A 14,132-nucleotide genomic window follows, 5' to 3' on the forward strand; every position below is an offset into this window, starting at 1 on the left:
CTTCTCAGGGCACTACCACTCCCTCTGGGCTCAGCCAGACTTCCTGGGCTCAGCCAGGGCTCTCAGGGCACTGCCACTCTCTCTCTGGGCACAGCCAGGGCTCTCAGGGCACTGCCACTCTCTCTCTGGGCACAGCCAGGGCTCTCAGGGCACTGCCACTCTCTCTGGGCCTCTCAGGGTACCCTGCTGGAACAACAGCGACTCACAGTCAAGGTGCTTACATATTCTCGATGGCGGCCCGGTCAAGACACAAAAGCAAACATCTGCCAGTTCCACTACATGATGGTATGTTCCCAAGCAAACAGTCAAGCTGTCCATTAAATTAGGGATGGAAGGCAATTCCCCATAGTCCATAGTCATTCGCCAGGGCTGTCCTGGGGGTGAGGGACGACCTTGACCTCACCCTCAGCTCCCACGGAGGACTCAGCAAGCGTTTCCTCCTGGAACAACAAGTCCTGCATCCGGGCAGCCTCAGCAAGCACTTCCCAGCCCACAGGGCCGCAATGACCTTCACTTTTTCCGGCCTTTGCTGGTTGGGGAACCGTTGTCATGTGGGAGACCCTGCTCGCTGTGCCATTTGTCGTGCGACGTGGCCTGCGGGGTCTCTGCTCCCGCTCCCCACACAAGCATGCAGGATATTGTGAGGCCAAAAAGGAACACCCACGGAGCCATAGGTAGGAGAGTCATACCACCATGGTCTCACTGGAGGCTGGGCCCACCGGACGCGCGACCTGCCGTCCGCCTTTCCGCCAACCTACCGACCGACGACTCTCCTCCACTCTCCTCGACTCTGTTCCTCCACTCTCTTCCGCTCTCCTCGGCAATCCTCGGCTCTCCTCCGTAGCCACAGCAGTTATACCAGCGGCCAATCGGCTAACCGGCCACAGCCGACGGCCAATCAGCCACAGAGGACGGCCATCCACTACCCAAGCCAGCACCTTTCCACATGAGGCTGAGAGACTGTAAACTACTTTCTGGGGCTCTGTCCCCACAACCGTCCACATCTTTCCACCCTTCCACGGGGGTCCAGCTCTCCGGCAGCTGCTCCTCTTGGTCTTCCTGAGACTGAGTGTTCATACACACAAACTGCTCCACCACTCTTCGGAGAACTTTGGCTGGCACCATACCCTGCTTACGAAACTGAGCTTTTATACGTGTAAACTGCTCCAGTATATTCTGGAGAGTTTCAGCCGACACCATACCCTGCTCGCTGCGCCATTTGTCATGTGGGGCGGCCTGCGGGGTGTCAGCTCCCGCTCCCCACAAGAGAACACAGGATATGGTGAGGCCAAAAAGGAACACCCACAGAGCCATAAGTAGGGGAGTCATACAACTGTATACTTTCTGGCGGCATCCGCCTCTCTGCAATCCACTCTTGCTAGCTCAGCCACCATCTTCTTGCTAGCCCCCATTTTCTGCTAGCGTAGCCACAGCAGTTATATTAGTGGCCAATGGCTCACTGGTTACAGCTGACGGCCAACTAGCCACAGCTGATGGCCATCCAATCACAGTTAATGGCCATTTACTACCTGAGCCAGCACCTTTCTATGTGAGGCCGAGAGCCTGGAAACTGCACTCCTGGCTCTGTCCCCACATTCATCTCTAGCATTCTCACCATTTACTAACAGAGGCCACAAATAGCTGTCCACAATCAGGTGAGAGCAGGAGGCAAACACCAAATGACTTTGCTTACAAAGCTTAAGCTTTTCAACAGGGTCAAAAGGCATTCCCAGAGCAGCACGTTGAGGCCCCAGAGAGGCACGTTCCGGAAGCCCAGTCAGCATCTGGGGACTCTGCTGTCCCCTTCCTCAGAAGGGGCACCTGAATAGGTTCCTCCAGGACACAAAGTGACCACCTATAATTTTGCACAGTACTCCACAGATTACAAAGCAGTTTTACACCAAGTGGAAGGCTCATCTGATCCTCACCACTAGCCTGTTGGCAAATATTCTCTACACTTTATGGGTAAGGAAACTGAGGCCTGAAGCCATTATGAGGCTTGTTTATCCTTTCCTTGTGGAGGCACGGCTATCCTTTCCACAACCCTACACTGGCCTCTGAGTGACAGCCTTCTGGCCTTGGACTTTAGGGATCCAGGGCATTAAGGAACTATTTGAATGGCATCTGTTAAAGGCCAATTTGTCATCTCTATGTCAATCTAGCTCTGAACATTTCATGAGAAACACCTGTGCTTGGGGAGCTGCAAAATGACCTTCGGTTTTTCTATGGTTTGTGTGCTTGCCTTACCTGCTCCCAACCCCTTCCTAGCATCAGGACAGTATAAGCTTGGTCCCAGTTGATCCACAGCTGGTACCTCTGTTCCCCACAGCACAGTGTGACAATAAGTGTACTGAATCGCAGGGTGTACTTGGGAGAGGGCACACAGCCAGCCGGCTCTTTGGGGAAAAACTTTATTTCTACCACATAGGACTTCGTAGAAGTCTCTAGCTATTGAGGGATTTTGAGGGAGATAACATCTGGGAAGGCTGCCCACCTGGCCTTCCAGCTCTCAGGAGCACGGGAAAGCCACGTCCTCTCTCCAAATTATATCACCTTAGCCCTGGCCTGGGAATTGTTTGGCAGACCAGGGCCTGGTTACCGACAGCAGGGCAGCTGCTGCCACCCCGCCCCCGCCCCCGCCCCCGCCCCCGCCCCGCCCCCGGCCCCGCCCCGCCCCGCCCCGCCCGACTCGCCAGACTCTGAGCCCATATAAGGGCAGCGCTTCCCATCTACCGGGTGTGACGTCTCAAGGGTCACGTCAGCGGCGGGAAAGGGGGCGGGCGCCACTGCACGTAAAGTGACGTCAGGCAGAAGGGGAAGGAGAGAAGAGGGGAGAGGGGAGAGAGGGAGGGAGAAAGGGGCGGGTTAGAATGGGGGGCGGTGTCATGTGCCGCGCCCCCACCAGCCCAGCTCCTGGCCAACCTGGAGCCTCTGTTTTTCGCTGTTGGTGTAACGTGGAGGCCGCGTGTGTGAGTACTTCTGTTTCTGCTTAGACGTGGATAGCTGTCAGTCTGTCTGAGCAGTTTGGTCTTTGGAGGTCCAAGTGTGCTTGCAGTCTGTTTTGTCTCAAGGTGACAAGATGTGTATTTCACCTTGCGGCGATGGTGTATATTTTTACTCTGGAGACACAAAAGGAACTTTGCCGTGGGTGTTGAAAGAGTCACAGCTCTCCATCTTTCTTTCGTTAAACAAAGAAAAAGACCTGTGCTTTGGCTCTGCTTCCAGAGACTTACCCCAGGAAGTCTCACTAGAAGCCTGGCTTCCCTTTTACCAAGCCATCTCCCACAGCTGCCCCAACCAAGTCAGATAAAAAAGAGATCTGGGCTGAGGGGCTGACTTAGGAGAAGCCCAAAAAAGGATCCTGCCAGGATGCCTCGTGCCAGGCAGAGGCCAGGAAACAGAAAAAGAAGAGCTCCCACAAGGAGAGTAGCTCCGGTTCACATTTCAATCAGGTTTCTTCCTGGAGCCTTAGTTGGGGGTAGGGATACCCTCATTTCTGCGTCCAGCTGTGCCCAGGTGAAGCCTGGTCTCATAGACCTGCCTTGTCTCACCTGAAACTGTGTGTGGGGTGGGGGAAAGCAGTGAGCAGTAAAAGGATTCCAAGATAAAGGGAGAGGGGTGCATTGCAGAGTGTGAGAGAAATAAACTAGAACACAGGTGAGAAGAGTCACAAACCCAACCAGGCGCTCAGGTGTGGTGTGTTGGGGAACTTGGCTGTCCTATTTGGGGGAGGAACTTAGACATAGGGGAAAGTCCCCAGGGCCTCCCAAACTGTCCCTTCACACCCACGGTGATCACCCAGCCCCTCTCCCTTCCCTATCTAAGACCCACTTCCTCTCTCTACTTCCCCTGGTAGAAAATTGTCTGGGTGAAAACCTCACCCCACCCCAAGCTCTGGGCACAGAGAGAATGGGAGTCAGGGGACCTGGGAAGAGATGGTGGCCCTCCTTGGCAGGGGTGTGAAGGGTGTTTCCAGTTTGCCTTGGCTGTTGATATCTTCCTCAGGCTTAGGCTCAGGGCAGTCGGTCAAAGTGGTTTTAAACCTAGGAATTTAAGAGGCTGGAGAACAGAGGCTTTCTTCCTTGGGAAGGGGTAGGAGGGCAGCGCCTTGGGGCTGGATGATGCCAGAGGTGCTAAATGCAAACAGCTTTCCTGTTCTGCTCGGGAGGTGCTGCCAGTGGTTGTGAGAGGAGGGCTTTGGAGTCTTAGCTCTGCCACTCACTGTGAGGTCTGACAAGTTCCTAACGTTTCTGAACCTCAGTTGCCTTGTCTGAAAAATAGAAATAAGAGTTATTTGTAGTAGTAACAGCAATCACAGAAGTGCTCTTTAGGAAACCATATGAAAAGTTAGAATCATCGGGTATTCCAGATTTCCCTTTGGGGGTCCCCTAGCCCTCAACTTTCTTCTTCTTCTGGTACCTCATTACCTCCTCTTCCATCCTGATCCTAGCTTCCACCCTGAGCCTTGAAGAAAGAGCAGTGAGCATGGAAGCACAAGATAGGTGCTTACATCCCGGCTGTGCCATCACCCATGTCTCAATTTCCTTATCACTGAACTGGAGAGAATACTTTGTGGCTGGCTTCCCTTACTGTGGGAGTGAAGGGGATGACAGTTTGAGAAAATACTTTGGAAACTGCCCCATCTACCAGTTCTCCACTTGGTGAATTCTTCCTTCTCAGCCTCACTTCCTGTTCCTTTCCCCCCCTTCCGAGTCTCCCTCCTGTGGGTTTTCACAGCTTTGGCATTTTGTGCAGAGCTCTGGTGATGGCTATCCCTTCAACTCAAAATTCTCACAGTTGTTTAACACTGAACTCCTTGATGGACAAGTGCTCAGGGTAGGAAATATGTCTTATTCATTTCACTGCATGATCACCATGCCAAGCCCAGGGCAGAGTACATAGTAGGGGCTCAGTAAAAGCTAATTCCCTTTTGTCTATCAGCAAATCCTAGTGACAGGCCAGAAGGAGGTGGCCCAGATAGAATTTGGGGAAGCACATTTCTGTCCTCTGGGAGGGAGGGGATGGGGAAGCGAGGCAGAAGGAGGGAAGGAGGGGAGCCTGTCCTGGCACTGTTCAGACTCAGGATTCCTGCTGTTCTCATCACACAAAGACACGATTACCCCACCTCCACAAGGTGACATTGTGCTGACAGGTTTTGCTCTAGGTTCTCAGGGCTGGGAGAAACCTCTGAATGTCTCTAGCCCCTGCCACTGCACTCCAAGGAAGTCCATCTGTAACAAGTTACACTCAGAATACTAACCCCAAGCCTCACCCTCCAATCCTGCCACACCCCACCACCAGCGACCAGTTTCCTCTTCTGCTGGCTCATGAAAGCAAAGAACAGCTGTCCTTCCTTTGATTGGTTTAAAACATGAGGGATAGGCTTTTTCTCACCCTTACCTTTGGTGACTAAAGACCTCAGCACACAGTCTGGCTTCCCTCAGGCTAGACCTTGCTCCTGGGCACAGTAGCAGCTCCTAGGCCAGCCAGAGGCCCAGCCCAGCCTTCTCCCTACGGCTCTTTGCTTGCCACAGCTGTCCTCTACAGGAGGGTCTGCACCCAGCTCAGCCCCTGAGTGTCCCTGGCTGTTCCTGCTGCTGTCTGGCCACCAGCTATCGTCAGTGGCCCTTGCACACTCACTTTTTACCACTACAGCTTTGTGTCTGTTATGGGGCTTGCACAAGGATGGGAGGAAACTGCCTCTTCAGAAGCCAAGGTTTTCCCTCCCTGAAGGCTGACCTTCCTCGGAGAGATTTCGTGGGACTTCCTCAGGCAAACTGCCTCCTAAGGGAAAGAACATGTGCCAGAAGCCCTGAGTTCTGGGCCACTGACAAACCTGTCTGAGCCTCAGTTTCCTCATCTGAGAAATGAGAGTGGCAAAGCCTGTTTACAGAGTGGCAGCAGGACAAAATGAGATGTGGTTGTGAAGGTACATTGTAAATAATGCCACCACACCTGCTACTTCCACCTGCCACCCCTACAGACCACCAGCTGCTATCTCCTCAAGGGGCCCTGCCTTTCTTAAACCCAAAATAAAGTCTCCCCTCTTTGGGCAGCTGAATGCACCCCACTCTGCCTCCTCAGGGCTGACTTATTCAAATTGTGCCACAGAGAAGTGCACCTGTGCTTGGGGCTGTTGAAAATGACCTCGTTTTTTCTATGGTTTGTGTGCTTGCCTTACCTGCTCCCACCCCCTTCCTAGCATCAGGACAGTATAAGCTTGGTCCCAGTTGATCCACAGCTGGTACCTCTGTTCCCCACAGCACAGTGTGACAATAAGTGTACTGAATCGCAGGGTGTACTTGGGAGAGGGCACACAGCCAGCCGGCTCTTTGGGGAAAAACTTTATTTCTACCACATAGGACTTCGTAGACAAATCACTCTCTAGCTACTGAGGGATTTTGTATATTTTCGTCTTGTGAATCAAGCTAATTTTGGATTCATTGGGCATTCAAAAGGCAGCTGTCTGCAGAAGGAGCCAGTGAACTGAACAGAGGAAAGCCCTGAGGAGAGGAGCTCGGGATAGCCATCCATCCTTTTAGAGAAGGACAAAGGTCTTATGTTTTCAGCTCTCAGCAGGCTGTCCCTCCCAGGCTGGCCTCTCAGGTGTGCCAGAGGGCAGGCACATCATGCAGCTTCCATCGAAAACTGCCTGGCTCTGCCTATCGTCAGCAGGCAGATGAACCTCTGGAGGTGGGAAGCCCAGGCCAGATAAATGCCCTGCTACCCAAGGAACAGAAGCTTCTGGAAGACACAGGATAGTTCTAGTCCTAGCTTATCAAGCAGACCTAGAACTGGGATGCAGAGGGGTTTTGAATCTCCCTCTGAAGGTCCAGAGAAATGTCCTTGGCATTGATCATTGTAGCAAGAGTTCCTTTTCACCTGGAAATTTCCCCAGGTGGTCTTCTCTAGTAGAGTCAGAATTGTGTAATGAGGGTCCAGGGTTTTAGGCTGTGTGTCAAACTGCTTGGGTTCAAACCTTAGCTGCAACAAATGACTTAATATTCTCTATGCCTCAGTTTCCTCATCTGTCAAGTGAGAATCACAAGAGTATCTATCACACAGGATTGTTTGTGCCTGGTGAGTTATCATGAGAAAGACCTTATTTAAGAGGTCTTCTAGTCTATTTCTCTACCTCTGTGAAAGAAAGTTCTTTCCCTGGTTCTGACACCTTTGAGTCAAGTCAGCATGTGTGTATATGTATTTCTCTGGCCTCTGAACTCCAGGTGCCATAAGAGGAGAATGGTCAGTTCCTTCCTGTGGATGGAAACCCATGAAGATCATACCAGCTGTTCACCACCAGCACTGGGGTGATAACAGTCAGTTTGGGGGATGGGGAGTGGAAGGTCTGGGAAGCTTTTCAGTGTAAGAAACCTGCCTGGCCAAGTGTCTCTGACTTGATTCATTCAGTTCCTCACCTGCCAAATATTTTTTATTACGATAGTGTTTATCTACCAGAACTTTCACATTTATTATTTAATCTTGACAATGATCCCACAGAATAGGCTGTAAAGATCTTATCAGAGAGGCCAGCTGGATTTCCCCATTCCAGCATGCTACTTGGGCAAGGGCCTCATCCAGTTTGGGCCCTGCTACTCTGCTGAGGAAGCTGAGAGGTGGCCCCACAGGGGCTGAGTTCAGTGACAGGGTGACTTAATATCGGGTTCATTCAGTGGGTTATTTGGGGTAGACACTATGCAGAGAAAGGGCTCATCCTCTCCCCTCTTCAAACATTTCTACTTAACCTCTGACCTCCCACCGTCTAGGAAGTCTATTGCTAGAACCAGGAAGGAAGAGCTGAGTACCCTTCTAGCCTGCTAACAAGAAATTCCAGGTGTCTAAGACCTTCTGGCCTGGATGTTCAGAGAGCCACCTGAGTCCAGGTTCACCCTGAGCTGACTCTGTGTGACGGGGATCAGTCGTGTAACCTCTCTAGGTACCTAGACAGGGAGTATGGTCCTGCCCTGCTCACTGGAGGGGGCAGAACCTGGTGGTCCCAGCCCCCACTCTCTGGCATGGAGACAGGAGCTCTGCACAGACTTGCTGGGCCTCAGTCCCCTCCATTATAAAGTGAGGTTGTTGGGTCAATTATACCTATGGTGCCTGTGAGCTTGGACAGCCTGTGATGTCCTCTGCAAAATGACCTCAATTCCTTCCATTTTTTTTTCATTTTGCAACATGAAGAGTTTATGAAAATAAGAAATGATTAGTCTTCAAATATGGCACTTTAACCCGATGCCTAATTTCCGGAGATGGTGAAAGCTGGGAGCCTGTGTCTCCTTGATAGGTAGGGTAGTAACTCAGAGGGTTCTGTTAATGAGCTGGAAGCTTCTAGTGGCACCACCAAGAGGGCTGATTCAGCAGGACCAAAAACTCACCCCGGAATCATCAAGGTAAATTGCTGGTGGTTGAGGTTATAAATGACTTCCATCTTTTATCATTTGTCTTTAGTTTGTTGGTCTCATTTACATCCTTTTAAAGTTTTTTTTTTTGTTTGTTTTTTAAATTTAGTTCAATTGAGCATTCTCCAAGCAGCTCTTACATGCCAGATATTGAGATGGGTACTGGGAAATCAGTGGTGCCCAAGATAGCTGTTTTCAAGGTGCTTCTGGTTTAGGGGAGGGGCAAGCAAACCAGTAATGAGATCCAAATCTCTGGAAACCCCATGGGCCAGGAAAAAGATCCCACCAGGCCAGAGAGGGAGCACCTATAGGGCAGGGCCATGTCTATCCAATTCAGTGGGACCTGTCTGCCCATCCTGACTCCCCAACCCCATGACTAGGAACCCCTCTTGGACCTCTGGAGGGTCCTCTGCTCCACTCCTGAGCCCCTCCTTCTGTTCTAAGAACACTTTCTCCAGGCTCCTAGCTGAGTAACACGTCAGGTACAGGGGAACTGGGTGCTCCTGTGTAGAAAAAAGTCTTCCTGAAGAAACTTAACACGTTGCGTATGGATCACGAGAATCTTCACGAGGGATTTAAACCCCGTCGTATGCAACGTGTTAAGTCTGGGAAGAAACTCACTCCCTTCCAAGAGGAAGGGAAGGGGGGACTAACCTTCAGAAATCACCTCTCTTGGCCAAACACTGTGCTAGATAACTTATATATACTATTTCATTTCATCCTTAGAAGAACATTTAGAGTAAGTATTAAGCCCATTTTACAGGAGAACAAACTGAGATTTGACTGCTTAAAGCCATAGTCTGGGGTCCAGCCGAGACTCAAATTCAAGTCTGCCTGACTCCAGAGCCCATACTCTTTCCACTTACCTGACAGACGGTGAAGGGCACGAGTAGATGACACTTTGAAAACTGCTCAGGGTGGGCCCTGCTGGCCCTTCCTGAGTCCCTCTGGTCCCTCCCTCTGGCCAGGAGGTGAACTGCTGCTTTAAGATATGCAGCCCCATCTCAGAGGGATTGGTTTCCATTTATTTTTAATGGCCCAGCTGCTGTGGTCTCCCTGCCTCCCTGGTACTAGCCAGGGAGTTTCTCTGCAACTGAACACCACACTCTGGCTTGTCAATGTTTAATGACACCAAGAATTTTATCTCAGTTACCCAAGTCGTTTAGGTTACTCTGAAGCAGAGACCTGGGCTCAGGGAGGTGGCAGATGGTAGGTTCACCAGTCACTCTTCTGCTTTCAGAGGAAGAAGAGATTATTGGAGCAAAAAGGGTGAGAGGGTGGGAGACATACGGTGGGGGCAGAGGAGACACACTTAACGGGGACAGAACACCCAGCTGCCTCTTCTCAGTGATCTCCAGCAGCAAGCACTTGGGGTCTGCCCACTGCCCACTCTCAGAGCCTTCCTGGGAGACCCAAAGCACTGAGGGATGGTGAGTGGCTAAATTTCTGTGGGGCTTAAACATAAATTGCCTTTGAGCCCACTCTGGTGTCCCCTGAGCATATGAATCTGCTTATTTTCAGGGAGAAAACACAACAGTATTTGTCACTCTTATGAATTGCTGAAAACAGGGACCTTGAGTACTCCAAGGACATAGGCATGTTGCAAAGTTCACGCTTACTGCATGTTTAGCAGAACCCCACCATACTCCTGTGAGCTTGAGGGTCCTCATCCTGGCTCTGTAAGGGAGAGAGAGGTTCTAGCCCCTCCCCCAGGGCCCATGGAATGCTTGGAGCAGATAATCAAGGTCTATTTGGGGAGCAGAATGTCATGGTTCAAACACAGCCCTAGAGGCCACTCAGTTGTTATTTATAGATCTGGTCTAATGACCCTGCCTCCGAGATGGGAGGTAGGGACTATACCTGCTGCCTTTTCCGATTTCTCTTAATCTCTGCCTTTCTCACACCCTGTCATATTCCTCACCCTCCCACCTTCTTTCTACATAGGAGCGCCCTGTACCTGAGGTGTTACTCAGCTAGGAGCCTGGAGAAAGTGTTCTTAGGACAGAAGGAGGGGATCGGGAGTGGAGCAGAGAACCCTCCAGAGGTCCAAGAGGTGTTCCTAGTCATGGAGTTGGGGGGACAGGATGGGCAGACAGGTCCCACTGAGTTGGATAGACATGGCCTTGCCCTATAGGGGCTCCCTGTCTGGTGGGAGTCAAAGTGAAAGAGGGAAGGATCCTTTTGTAGGAAGACTTCTATGTAGGGGTGGGGGTGGGGGTGGGGATTGGGCAAGAGGACAAATAATGGTGATTTCATAATCTTTCACTCTTAATTCACATGGGAAGAAAGCTGGTTGAATGGATCAAAAATGGCCAGCACTTCAGACAGTCACAAAGCCTGGACCCTTGACTCCTACATTTATTTTTTTGCAGGTTGAACTTCTAGAGACTGAAATCTGAAGGATATTCCTGAGACCCTGTGGTATCAGGATTGCAGGCACGATAGAGATGGAACTGGGTCTCTCTGCTCAGAAAAACTCATGCTGTCTCATGCGTCCCTGAGTTTCCATGCTGATGAAGTCCCTTTTCCCGATCTATTTACCCCTCAGCATACATGTTTGCCCTCCCATCAGACTACTTCATAGCTTTTACCCCCAAAATAGCACAGGCCCTGATGTGCATGTGATATATATAAACTTATCTTGAAATGTTATGCTAATGAGCTAATCCTTGTGGAATGCTTAGAACAGCATTTAGCACCTAGTAAACAATAGATGTTAGCTATGGTTACTGGAGGTAGTAAGAGGAAATAGGTGGGCAATTTAGCTCCAACATCAAGGCACATTTAAGCTTTATATTAAAGAAAACCCATCTGTTGGTGGCCCGAGCACAGACCAAGCACTGAACATAACTGTTCTGTGTGCTTTTCTTTCATAAAGCCACAGACTTATGACTTATTGAGCACCTACTGTGTTCTAGACACTGGCAGATGAAGGTGAATAAGATGGGGTCTGTAACGTCAGCAAACTTGCAGTCTATTTAGGGAGGCAAGAAGGATGCCTGTGAAGGGTCCACTGACCATGCAGCAGTCCACCTGGCCATCGAGTGCTCAGATGATAGTAGGGCCCCCGGTGCTTCGGAGAGCCCAGAGAAGGAGGAAGGGGGCCGCTGGGTGGAAGGGGGCCGCTGGGTGGAAGGGGGCCGCTGGGTGGAAGGGGGCCTGCTGGGTGGAAGGGGGCCGCTGGGTGGAAGGGGGCCGCTGGGTGGAAGGGGGCCGCTGGGTGGAAGGGGGCCGCTGGGTGGAAGGGGGCCGCTGGGTGGAAGGGGGCCGCTGGGTGGAAGGGGGCCGCTGGGTGGAAGGGGGCCGCTGGGTGGAAGGGGGCCGCTGGGTGGAAGGGGGCCGCTGGGTGGAAGGGGGCCCGCTGGGTGGAAGGGGGCCGCTGGGTGGAAGGGGGCCCATAGAATGGGTGGGAGTTGTAAAGGCAAAAAGGAGGAAGTCTTGGGAGAGGAGAAAGTGTTGAGCTTGTCTTAGACCCCATTGCAATGTGTCCCTACTCTGTGCGAAGTGATCTAACATCAGGTCCACGGGTGGAAGAGGCCTGTGTGGCTGATCGTCAGTTCAGGGGGGATTCTTGGGTCTTGCTCTGCCTGGGGCCTCTGAGAGTCCCCTGAGGGCAGGAACAGTCTCACTGAAGAGGATTATTATCTCCCTCCCTGACTCCTCCCCCACCCCGCCACCCCCACCAATAAGCTGTTATCAAGGAGGATTTTGGATAAGGGTTTACTATTTATGAAGCACTTACTATGTGTCAGACATTGTTCTAGGCACTGGAGATGCAACTGTGAATGAAACAGACAGAATATCCCTTCCTAGTGTGTGGGAGGGGCTGAGGGGAGATTGATTAAAAAATGGGATAAATAAGTAGAATATATGTGTACTGTGTTAGATTGCCTTGTGATTAAGCGCTAAGCAGGAAAATGAAGCAGGTGAGAGTGTGACAGTGGAGACTGGCTGCAATGTGAGAGGCTACATTCCCTGCCCCAAGGAGGTCACCATCTGCTGAGCGGCTCTCATGTGGGTATAATGAAGCATCTCCTGGTGGACCTATAGAATTCAGATGCCCAGACCCCACCTCAGAGAGTCTAATTTAGCAGGGCTGGTTTCCAGCCCAGAAATGTGATGCCACAGACCCACTCTAAGGAGCACTGCTTTCTTAGGAACCAAGTCCAAGAAGGATGACACTGATTTTCCCCTTAGAAAGGCCCTGTAGGAAGTCTATGAAAACTGGGCAAAAGGCAGCTATGGGCAGTGTCACCCCTCTTTCTAGCTGTGGGGCATCTTCACATGCCACTCGCTCTTCCCCGGGCCCAGTGCCCAGGCTCTCCAGAGAAAAGGAAGAGCTTGGACTTCCCAGCCCCACCCTCCGCCAGATGCAGTTAGGTTGGGCTGGAAGAAGGGGAAAATCCAGTTTGAGGACAGAAGTATGGTTTGGGGTTCTGCCTCCTAAGTCAATACTGACTGCCCAGGGGCAGTGAGGAGTGGCCCAAGCCCAGGCCTGGTGCTGCTGTCCCAGGATTTTACAGCAATCTAAACTCTCACCTTTGCAGTCACGGCACCAAGCTCTTATAACAGAGGGGAAATGGACACTAGCAAAAATTCCTGGAATGATCTATTTATTCAACAAAGTACTTACTGAGCACTTACTTTGTGCCAGACACTGTTCTAGATGCTGGGGTACAGCAATGAGCAAAACAGGCAAACTCCCTGCTCTTTTAGAGCTTACATTCTACAGTGGAGACAGATGGCAAACAAGATAAATAATATATATATTTTTATTAATGATAAAGGCTAATAAAAAGGGAAGGGGAATAGAAAGTGTCAACAGCGAGCTGAAAGTATTATTGGAAGTTCAGATGGAAGGGCCTCATGGAGAAGGTGACTTTTTTGTTGTTGTTCTTTTTGTTTTGGTTTTTTGCTTGATTTTTTTTTTTTTAATTGTTAGTTGAGAAGGTGACTTTTGAGTGAAGACTTTAAGTAACCAAGGGAGGTGTGAGGATTTCTGGGAGAATAGAATGCCATGCTCAGGAAATGGCAAGTGCAAAAGCCCTGGGGCCAGGCAGTGTGTGGCAGGTTTGTTATAGCACATTGGCCAGTGTGGTGCAGCTGGGAGAGTGCAAAGAAAGTGAGGAGATAGAATCAGAGGTAGCAGGGACCAGTTGTAAAGGGCCTGGAAGGCCATGATGAGGATTCAGGCTTGTACTCTCAGTGAGGAAGGGAAGCCAAAGGAGAATTCTGACAGAGGAGTGACCTGATGTGACTTGTATTTTTAAAGGATCACCTCTGGCAGCAGTATTGAAAATTGATGACATGGGATAAGGGTGGAGGCAGGGAGACTAGGTAGAAGCCCATCAAAATATGTCTCTGGAAATAATGGTGTTTTGGATTGGGCTATTAGCAGTTGGAAGGTAAGAAGTGGTTGGATAGTTTAAAGGAAGATCCTATAGGATTTGCTGATAGATAAAATATGGGCTGTGAGAAAAAATTATATGTGCATATGCTAAGTACTACATGAAATTTTTTCTAAGCTATCACTAAAATTTCACAATAACCATACAAATGAGATTCTATTATATGCACTTCACAGATTAGGAAACTGACACTTAAGAGAGGCTAAGTAACTTGGAAAATCTTGTGGCTAGCAAGCAGTAGAGCTGGTATTTAAGCCCAATCTTCCACTGAAAGCAGACCCTGAGCTCTTAGCAGCTACACTGTAAAAGTCTCATCCATTGC

General features: G+C 50.5%; 2 long non-coding RNA genes across 4 annotated transcripts in view; both read left to right on the forward strand.

Moving 5' to 3' along the window:
* Nucleotides 1-2,705: 2,705 nt before the first annotated feature.
* Nucleotides 2,706-14,132, forward strand: part of LOC109438342 (uncharacterized) — an 87,179-nt gene continuing 75,752 nt past the window's right edge. Inside the window, exon 1 of one of the 3 annotated variants that reach the window (XR_012492847.2) lies at nt 2,706-2,969. This is a non-coding gene — a long non-coding RNA (uncharacterized LOC109438342). The remainder of the gene's footprint in view (nt 2,970-14,132) is intronic. The other 2 variants (XR_016022780.1, XR_012492845.2) reach the window with 2 other exon arrangements.
* Nucleotides 8,902-11,054, forward strand: LOC109439447 (uncharacterized). The gene is made up of 2 exons (XR_012492848.2): nt 8,902-9,832; nt 10,775-11,054. It is a non-coding gene; the product is annotated as an uncharacterized LOC109439447 (long non-coding RNA).

This window comes from Rhinolophus sinicus, chromosome 11, assembly GCF_057876585.1.
Source record: "Rhinolophus sinicus isolate RSI-liver-muscle chromosome 11, RSI-T2T, whole genome shotgun sequence".
NCBI classification, from domain to species: Eukaryota; Metazoa; Chordata; class Mammalia; order Chiroptera; family Rhinolophidae; genus Rhinolophus; species Rhinolophus sinicus.